Raw genomic sequence first — 10,941 nt, 5'->3', positions numbered from 1 at the left:
ACCTCGGCAAGTGCCACTCTCATGTCATTTTCGCAACAAAGTCTGTTCCTTTTCTTCGTGTTTATGTCCAGCATCCTCGAAAAGGATTGCTCGCAAAGATATGTTGTAACAAACGGTATGAACATCTTCAGAGCTTTCTTAGCAATAACAGGGTACGTTACCATTTGTTGACACCAAAACGTTGAGAGCGTTGTTGTTCTGAAGAGTTGCTGTTGAACCTGGCTCTGCTGAATTTCAATGATTTCATCGAGGTATTCATCATTGACATCTGTTGTCTCAACACTAAACGTGAACGGCTGTCTCACCCATGCTGGATATGACTCTCTTGTAGGGAAGTATCCGTCGAGAGACTTTGCAAGCTCATCTAAGTGCGTGGCAATTGCTTGCTTCAGTTTCGCAAAAACACGATTCAGCACCTGTCCCCGGGATAACCACAGAACGTTAGAATGGTACAGAAGTATTTCTTTACAGCCCATTTCTTTACACAGCTCACTGAAGATGCGGTGCCTCAGAGCACTATTTCGCACATAGTTCACGCATTCCACTACACTTTTTTATACTTCTGCCAGTTTTGGAGACAAGGTTTTTGTTGCCAACGCATGCCTGTGCAGAATACAATGCGTAACAATGATGTGTGGTGCATCGGCTTTCACTAGCGCACCAAAACCAGACTTTCTTCCCAGCATGACTGGAGCTCCGTCCGAACAAACTGCAGAAACCATATCCCACGAAAGATTGTTGTCTTTGAAGAAGTCATCCACAAGTTTCTTCACATCGGCTGCCTTAGTTGTTGTTGTAAGATGCTTACAAGAGTGAATACCAACAGAAGAATATAGGGGATTTTGGCAAATATTTTTGGGCCGCTACCCACACGTTAAGCTGTGTTGCTCATTCCACGAATGCATGATCCTAACAAGTTGTACCTCATTGTAAAGGTGACTAATCAGGCTTTCCAACGATATAAAATACAATACCAATTGGTATTATTAAAGGGGAGGAATAATCAACCAAAATAACATTTCCGAACTTTTTTTGAGGGGTTTATATTTATTTACTTTACTACATCCCTCATATGATTTTGTTATGCTGCTGCTCTCCTCTCCTTGTTCCACCCTGACGATCTTAGTACTAGCAGTAAGGGCCAATCCCAATTCACCGCTACGGCTTTGTTTTCACCCCCATGGCTTCGTTTTGCGCGTTCAGGTTTAGGGTAGGGGTGTCCCAATTCATATTTTATCGAGGGCTAGGGGTAAGGGGGAGGGCTATCCACGGCTTCGTTTGGAGCGATTTCAGGACCAGACTAGCTTCGAAGCCATATGGCTTGATTCCAGCATGCATTGCGAATCATCTACAGAAATGTTATGTCGCTCTATTCAATGCGGAAATGTCATTTACTTTCTGTGTAATTACTTATTAATAAAGATTTGAAAAATTATGATAACCATCTTATTATCTTAGTTTAATGTCATTTCAATGCATTATAGAACTTTTCTTTATAACGAGCAGAACAAAATAAATCGCTATTATGCCAATGTGCTGTGCCTATGCAGAAATACACAGTTCCACCATTCCAGCACGCTTCAGCCAAGTTTAAGATCCAAGGGTTTTGGTGGAATGGAATGGAATGGAATGAATGGACTTTATTTGTCATTGCTACAGTACAGGTACCAAACAACGAAATTTAGGAGGGGTGGCTCCCCTGGTGTTAGGAAAGGGAAGAAAAAAAAAAAACTTTTAGAAAAAGAATAAAATCACAAGAAGGTAAGGAGCTGGTTTACATAAATAAAGGCTATGTACACAATCCACTGTACTATACTGCACAGATAGTCAACTAGGGTTGTCATATTGCACAAAAGTATTTTTTCACGTTATTTAAAGTGTCACAGTTTGCAGGCTTGAAATGTACATGTTTGTGCCTCAGCACTAGCTGCCATCCAATCCGTCCAGACTGTCCTGGGCCCAGAACTTAGGCCTTTGCTGTGTTCAGGGCCTTGACGGCCCTGTGGTAGAAGCAGTTCTTCATTCTGTTTGTCTTAGCGGCCGGGGTCCTGTACCTCCTTTTCGAAGGCAGCCTGATAAAGTGTACGTGCCCAGGGTGGGTCGGGTCCCTGGAGATCTTGGAGGCCTTCCTGAGACAGCGTGTGTTGTACAGCTCTTCCAGAGAGGGGAGGGGGGCGCCGGTGATCTTCTGTGCTGTTCTCACGACTCTCTGTAGCGCGTTTCTCTCCGCTGTTGTGCAGCTGTAGAACCAGTTGCAGATGCCGTAGGTGAGGATGCTCTCCACTGCGCCGCGGTAGAAGGCCACCAGTATCTCCTGCTTGTTGTGTTCTTTCCTGAGGCATCTCAGGGTGTATAGCCGCTGTTGTGCCCTCTTGATGGTGCCTTTTGTGTTGTCCTTCCAGGCCAGGTCATCCCGCATGTGATGTCGCAGGAATCGGAGGGTTGAGACTCTCTCCACGCTCTCTCCGTCGATGAGCAGGGGCTGGATCTCGGACTTTTTCCTCCTGAAGTCTACGATGAATTCCTGGGTCTTTGACTTGTTTAGCAGCAGGTTGTTAACCTTGCACAGCTTGCTCAGTTGCTCTACCTCATCCCTGTACGCCGCCTCGTCCCCCCCCGAGATACATCCCACCACGGTGGTGTCGTCTGCAAACTTTACGATGTAGTTGCTGGGGTGGACGGGGGTGAAGTCGTGGGTGTAGAGGTTGTAGAGGATGGGGCTTAGCACGCAGCCCTGGGGGGACCCAGTGCTGAGGCTGAGGGCTGTGGAGGTGTGGGGGCCCACCCGCACCCTCTGGGGGCGGTCGGTCAGGAAGTCCTTGATCCACGCACATATAGAGTGTGATAGACCCAGGTCTAGTAGTTTGGTCACTAGCCTGTCTGGAAGGATGGTGTTGAAGGCGGAGCTGAAGTCCACGAAGAGCAGTCTCGCGTAGCTGTTTCCCCTCTCCAGGTGGGATAGAGTGGCGTGGAGAGTCGTCGCGATGGCGTCCTCTGTGGACCTGTGGGCTCTGTAGGCGAACTGGTATGGATCCAGGTTGGGCGGGAGGCGTGTGAGTATGTGGGCCCGGACTAGTTTCTCGAAGCACTTCATGATGATTGGTGTGAGTGCCACCGGGCGGTAGTCGTTTAGGCAGCTCACCGTGCTTTTCTTCGGGACTGTGATGATAGTTGAGGTTTTCAGGCAGGGTGGGACGGTGGCCTGGGACAGGGACTGGTTAAAGATGTTGGTGAAAACCCCGGCCAGCTGGTCGGCGCAGTCTCTCAGCACCCGTCCCAGGACGCCATCCGGCCCCGAGGCTTTCCTGGGGTCCACCGCCTTCAGTACGCGTCTCACTTCATGCTCTGTGAGGGTGAGGCTGCTGAGAGCTGGAGAGAGTGGTGTTTGTGTTGCGGTTACCTCCGTTCGCCCCTCGTCGAACCGGGCGTAGAAGGTGTTCAGCTTTCCCGCCAGCAGGGGGTCGTCCTCTGCGGCTGTGAGCCTGTTGGCTCTGAAGTTTGTCATCTGCTGAACCCCCTGCCACATCCGCCTGGAGTCGTTGCTCAGGAGGCATTCCTCAATCTTCTCTCTGTGCTCTGCCTTGGCCGCTTTGATGCCGCGCTTTAGGTTGGCCCTGGTGGAGCTGTACAGCGGTGTGCTCTTCCCTGCGAAGAAGGCGTTGTCCCTCTCGTTGATCAGTTTTTGGACCTTCCCAGTCATCCATGGCTTCGTGTTGGGGTAGACCCGGACCCGTTTGTCCACGGTGACTGAGTTGGTGCAGTTCACTATGTGGTTCAGAACCGACGACGTGTACTGTTCCAGGTCCTCATGCTCATATTCCTGCCATAAGGTGTCATTTAGGCAGATCTGCAGTGGAGCGGACCCTTCTGGCCAGGTTCTGACAGTCTTGGTGGTGATGGGAGCACTTTTCCCCATTGTAGTGTATGCAGGAATCAGGAGGATTGACACATGGTCAGACATGCCTAGATGAGCTAGCGGACTAGCCTTGTAAGCACGTTTGATGTTGGTGTATACCTTATCCAGTGTTTTTTCTCCTCTCGTTGCACATTTCACATGCTGATAGAACTTGGGTAGTACTGCCTTCAGTTCGACATGATTGAAGTCCCCCGCTATGATGTGAATAGCCTGTGGATCAGTGCTTTGTTGGCTACTGATGACTTCATATAGTCGCGCCAATGCTACTCTGCTGTCTGCGCTAGGCGCTATATACACACATGTAATTAGCACCGCGTTAAACTCCCTAGGGAGGTATGTGGGTCGGCATTTAACAGTCAAGTATTCCAGGTCTGGGGAGCAGTGGCTACTTACAGTTTTCGTGTTTAAGCACCAGCTGTCCTTCGTAGATATAATGAGGCCGCCTCCGCGGGTCTTCTCACTAAGCAGCGTTCGGTCAGTGCGGTGCAGCGTTCGCCCCTCCAAGCTAACAGTAGCGTCCACAATGTTGTCATTTAGCCAGGTTTCGGTCAGAATAATCACACAGCTATCCCCTACGATGTTGTTTTTGGCCACCTGTAGTCTCAGTTCATCCATCTTGTTCGTCAGGGATCTGACGTTAGAGAGGAAAATGCTTGGCAAAGCTGGTTTGTTTGGGCTGCGTCTCAATCTTGCTAGCAGGCCTCCCCGGCGGCCACGCCGTTTCCTACGGTCTCGGCGCCGGCGTTTCCGCCTCAGGGAGGGGACTGTGAACCAGGGCTCTCCCGGTCGCCGTGCGATGTCCTTGTTTATCCTGTATTGCTCCAGGAAATCCGCCGTAACTATCTTGTCGTTTTGCGTGCCGACTTCTAATAAGTCGAGCCTGCTGTAGGTACTATATACACAACTGTTCCCTATAAGTACTAAAAAAAAAGTGAACATACAAATGTTCTTAAAAACACAATGAAACACCAGTGTGGTAGCCCCCCCAGCTGCAGCGACTAAGCGCGCGGCCATCTGGTGCTCAGCAGTAGAAGACAATAATAGCAATACTATTACGTGGGCACTTCCATTAGGCTACCAAAGCAAGACACTAGAGCACTCATATCTGCGCGTTTGTCACAGGGTGACACCCAGGGCAAGATTGTATGAGCGCCCGGCGTCTCAGCCTCCCCATAGAAATACACCATGTCATTGGAGCGCGATTCACGTTACCGAGATGTACAATCCTGTTTATTTATAAATAAATTATTACCTGTGGCATTTGACTGCGGATGATGGTAGACATATTTAGAACACAACAAGCAGGAGATACTGGTGGCCTTCTACCACGGCGCAGTGGAGAGCATCCTCACCTTCGGCATCTCCAACTGGTTCCACAGCTGCACAACAGCGGAGAGAAACGCGCTACAGAGAGTCGTGAGAACAGCACAGAAGATCACCGGTGCCCCCCTCCCCTCTCTGGAGGAGCTGTACAACACACGCTGTCTCAGGAGGGCCTCCAAGATCTCCAGGGACCCGACCCACCCTGGGCACGTACACTTTGTCAAGCTGCCCTCGAACAGGAGGTACAGGACCCCGGCCGCTAAGACAAACAGACTGAAGGACTGCTTCTACCACAGGGCCGTCAAGGCCCTGAACACAGAAAAGGCCTAAGTTCTGGGCCCAGGACAGTCCGGACGGATTGTATGGCAGCTAGTGCTGAGGCACAAACATGTACATTTTCAAGCCTGCAAACTGTGACACTTTAAAATAATGTGAAAAAATACTCTTTTGTGCAATATGACAACCCTAGTTGACTATCTTTGCAGTATAGTACAGTGGATTGTGTACATAGCCTTTATTGATGTAAACCAGCTCCTTACCTTCTTGTGATTTTATGCTTTTATGCTTTTTCTAAAATGTGTTTTTTTTTCCCTTTCCTAACACCAGGGGAGCCACCCCTCCTAAATGTCGTTGTTTGGTACCTGTACTGTAGCAATGACAAATAAAATAAAGTCCATTCCAAGTCCAAAGTCCAAGTCCATTCCATTTAATGTAAAGATATCTATCTAATTAGGCTGATGGTAGTCGCACGTTTTGACCTACAGTAGATCCATGTAACATTTCCCCCCTTGATAGTATGACGATAGCTGTATAGCGGCACTTATTCCAAAACAAACCCGCAATCAGTTGTTATTATGTAATATTATTGATGGCTGTGCCATTTTTGATGGAGAGCAGTGAGCGGGAGACTCATCAAGGAAGTTGACTAATGCAGTGGACAGCGGTTGTTTCTCCAGCTTTCCTGTCACATCGGATTTCAGAACGCCATAAAAAAAAATCTACGCTCCCTGTAAGTCATGCATTTTTCCATGTTTCCCATTGATGGCATATGACGCCGTAAATTTAACTAAAGTTCAGCCGCGAAGTTGTTGCACTGTTGTCCTAAATCAGTGCAGACTGGCAGGCAGTGGCGGCTGGCCGATAGAGGGCGCCGCCCGCACCTTCACTTCCTAGTTGCGATTTGTAAAAGTTTTTTTTTTAAATAAACATTGTTTATTCACAAAATGCGGCTGATATTCTGTCGGCGCCTATCAGCATTCATTAAAAATCCTCCAATACAATAAACATTTTATCTGTGTGTGTGTAAAATTCACTGTTAAAATACATAGGGGGAGGAGTCGGGACGCCGGTCGAATGCAAGTCTATCGCAGGCCAAATACTTTTCGCTTACACGTGAGCTGTAGCAGCGCTCCAATTGGCTGTCTCCTATTTCTCGGCCGGGGCGATATCCGGTTGTATAGCAGAAAATGTATTATGCTGAGGACTTCCGACTTCCGGGGCAGCATGGATTGAACGCACGCACGACTGCTCTCCTAACAAATTAAGTTTTTTACAATGTAAGGAGGATTTATTTCTGTAAACAAATTGAACAAATGGATTAGAAGGAGGCAGCTTTTGTTCCCAACTTGAGGATATTGCAACTGGACCTATTACCGAAGTCAAACTTATCTCGTTTGTGGTCGCAATCTCCGCACCGGCTGTTAGGCTGCTGTTGGTCTTTTGCGAATACACAAACTCGACCTGGGCCCTATTCCACAAAGCTCGATAAAGTTCTAAGCCTCGATAAAGTTTTAAGCCTCGAAAATGTTAGCTTGCGTTCGGTGCCATCAATGTGGCTCAAATAATTCGCTGCTTGGTTGAGCTCCTTCTGAGTCAGATATAATTAGCCTGGTCCCGACCAGGCTAAAACACAGGCTATAGTCATCCGTGCGTCAAAAAAGGCTCACAGGCGGAAACTAAACCCTGAACGAAAGTTCCTCATGTGTCTTTTAGGAAATATTAGTTCCCACTTCACATGAGATAGATAGATTAGATAGTTTGATTAGATAGTTTGACTGTGTGATAGATAGATAATTTGATATTCTGAAAGTGTGATCGATCGATAGATAGTTTGATTGTGTGATAGATAACTTGATATTTTGAAAGTGTGATAGATAGATCGAAAAGAGTGTAAAAAAAAAAAAAGTAATTGTCTCAACTTGCATTGCTGTCATTACAGCGGTCTGGTTGGCGTAGTGGTTAAGGCTGCGGACTCGAGTTCCAAAGGTTGCGAGTTCGAGACTTGACTAAGTCATTCTTTTTTTTTTTTTTTTACATTTAACCGAAGATTTCATGCAAAGGTTTCAAACACCATTGTAATCGTGTCAGTTCTTGTAAATTAGCCTGCACCATAATTTTATAGCCTACAATACTTTTTTAGATGAGATTTTAGATTAGATTCAGACAACGAAATGCAGTAAAAAGTGCGCCTGAAGAGGGATTTGAACCACCGATATAAAATGACGAATAAATCCTATGGCAGCGGTCGATACCACTAGGCCATTGTGGCGATATGACGGTTTGTAGCCTGCTGCTCATATCACCACAGTAGTAAATATTCATTTATTAAAATATGAACATATAACAATAACTGGGGCTAGTATGACCTACGCATTTAATCGGTCAGCAATTTCTTGCCAAACCATTTCCCTCGCCTTGTTAATTGCGGCAGTATTGCACTATTTTACATCTTATTTTTCCGTCTTCATAAAAAATCAATAATTCGGAATGCTGCGCAAATGTAGTACCCCTGCAGAGTGGAGTATCTTCATTTCGACAGATCGACTCTTCTGGGCTGCGTATGTCTGCGTGCACGCGCCCATATCGAAGATTTGTAAGCCTGTCTTCTGTGAACACTGATGACACAAGGCTGATCCTCATTCGAGGAATCACCTGAGGCTTGAATACCAATCTCGAGGTCCCTGAGCGCCGCATTTAATTATAGCGCGGCTATATTAAGCCACCGTTAGTGGAATATGGCCCTGAAGGTAAGAGAGTCAGCTAAGATAAAAGCTACTTCAAACATTTAGTAATATCGTCAGCATGGTACGTTTTCTAATGTCGTCTTTTCGCTTGTTTGTTTATGTATTCACCCAGCACACGCACACACACACGCACACACGTGCACACGCACACATGCACACTCACACACTCACACACTCACACACTCACACACACACTCTCACACACACACACACACACACACACACACACAATAACATTGTGCAACAACAGCGTGTGAGATGGGAAATGTGTCACTTGTTGTTAGTCAAGTCCCAAGTCAAGCTCAGCTGATCACCTTAGCCGACATTTACATGATTTATTTGTTTACATGTTTGGCATTTTAGCAGACGCCTTTATCCAAAGCGACTTACAGTAGTGTAAGTAAGTGAATCGTCTGTCCTTCAGTCATGATAGGAAAACCAAATCGATGCTGGGAGAAGGAATGGCAGACTGTATTCTGATTGTATCTTCTATGCTCTTTGTATGTTTCTATGCTCTTTGTATGTTTCTATGCTCTTTGTATGTGTCTTGGTGTAGGAGAAACGTAGGACCATGTTGGAAACAAGTGTTTCGGTACACGTTGACGTGTAGAAACTGTAGAGAGAAAATTTTAGAAATTGTAGAGAAAACTGGGGGGGTAGAGGTGATGAAGAGGTCTGTACAGGGGGGTAGAGGGGATGAAGAGGTCTGTACAGGGGATGAAGAGGTCTGTACAGGGGGTAGAGGGGATGACGGGGTCTGTAGAGGTGGGTAGAGGGGATGACGGGGTCTGTACAGGGGGGTAGAGGGGATGAAGAGGTCTGTACAGGGGGGTAGAGGGGATGACGGGGTCTGTACAGGGGGGTAGAGGGGATGAAGAGGTCTGTACTGGGGGGTAGAGGGGATGAAGAGGTCTGTACAGGGGGGTAGAGGGGATGAAGAGGTCTGTAGAGGAGGGTAGAGGGGATGGAGAGGTCTGTACAGGGGGGTAGAGGGGATGAAGAGGTCTGTACAGGGGGTAGAGGGGATGGAGAGGTCTGTAGAGGTGGGTAGAGGGGATGAAGAGGTCTGTAGAGGTGGGTAGAGGGGATGAAGAGGTCTGTACAGGGGGGTAGAGGGGATGAAGAGGTCTGTAGAGGTGGGTAGAGGGGATGAAGAGGTCTGTACAGGGGGGTAGGGATGGGACGATTATCGTGTTTATCGTTAATCGCGATAAAAACACCCGCGATAACTTTATCGTGGAGAATTTTAATTAGTTGAATAATCGTCATAATCGTTTTTTTTTTAATTATTATTTTTAAATGACTGGACTTTTTAAATAGGCACTACATTTTATAAACACTGCTTTGTCTGACTGGTGGTCCCCAGCTGATGACCCAGTTAGGCCCACATAGGTGTTCAGTGAGGTGTCACAGCACACCTGTTCTAAAGGCACTGTTGGAGGTGCGTCAGGCAGCAATGCCCAGCAGGAGTACCATCACCTGTATCATGATTTGATCTGTCTGTTTTTATTGTATGTATTAATGTATGTGACCTATGTGTGTTTTTTGTTGTTGTTGTTAATATTTTTATTGAGTTTCACAGAGACATGTACACAACAGGACATAACAACAACAACTAGTATCCGTGGGGGAGGTTATTGTCCCATTAATAGTAGAAAACTAGTTTTGCACTTTGTTATGCAGTACATTGTCCATAAACAATAACAGAAAATGTTCTTTCTCTTTTTTTTTTTTTTGAAACAAACTAACAAACAAAAAACAAAGACAAACAAAACAAAACAAAAACAAAAAAACAGGGGGGGAGGAGGCCATGTCACATATCAGAAATAAACAGAAAAGAAAATGACAACAAATGCCATAATATATGGGGGGATCACCCCCATCGGAGACAGCATCCATGTCTTACAGTCCTAAACACAGCGGCAGCACAACACCAGCACAGTAAATAATATTGTGACCCATACATTGTAGATCTGTTACACATTAGTCTTGTGTACTTTCTTGAGTGTAATCCACCAAACCTTTCATTACAATGGCAGCCAGTCTGGTACCAATATAATCTAAGAACGGAGACCAAATCTTATAGAATGTCTTTATCTTACACTTATACCTATATGTCAGATATTCCATAGGAATCATATCAAAAATTACCTTGTGCCATCCAGCTATTGTAGGCGGTTTGCAGTCTATCCATTTCAGCAATATATTTTTCCTTGCACAAAAAGTGAGGATACACAGAAGTCTTTTGGAATGCAAACTTTTAAGTTGTTTGTCTGGCAACCCAAACAATAGACACATGGGGTCCTTATCCAATGTAACATCTAGAATTAGATGAATTTTTATCCACTATACCTTTCCAGTAATCATCTATATATCTACAAGTCCAAACACAATGAACAAAGCTCCCAACCTCGGTAATACACTTTGTACACATTTCCGATTTGTTATGATCCATTTTATGTCTAAGTTGGGGAGTAATCTGCAAACGTTGTAGTAGTCTAAATTGCGTTTCCTTCGTCCTATTACAGATTGAGATGTCGTTTGCCGATTGCCATATTAGTGACCAAGTTGCTGCATCAGTATTAATGTTCAGGTCATTATTCCAGTCTTTGGGCGTAAATGCAGGTTTGCCTTTATCATATTTCGAAAGTGCTCTATACCCAAGCCCCAGAATGCCTC

Source organism: Nansenia antarctica, assembly GCF_963989245.1.
Source record: "Nansenia antarctica genome assembly, chromosome: 18".
In the NCBI taxonomy this organism is placed as follows: domain Eukaryota; kingdom Metazoa; phylum Chordata; class Actinopteri; order Argentiniformes; family Microstomatidae; genus Nansenia; species Nansenia antarctica.
Note: the sequence above shows the minus strand (reverse complement) of the source record.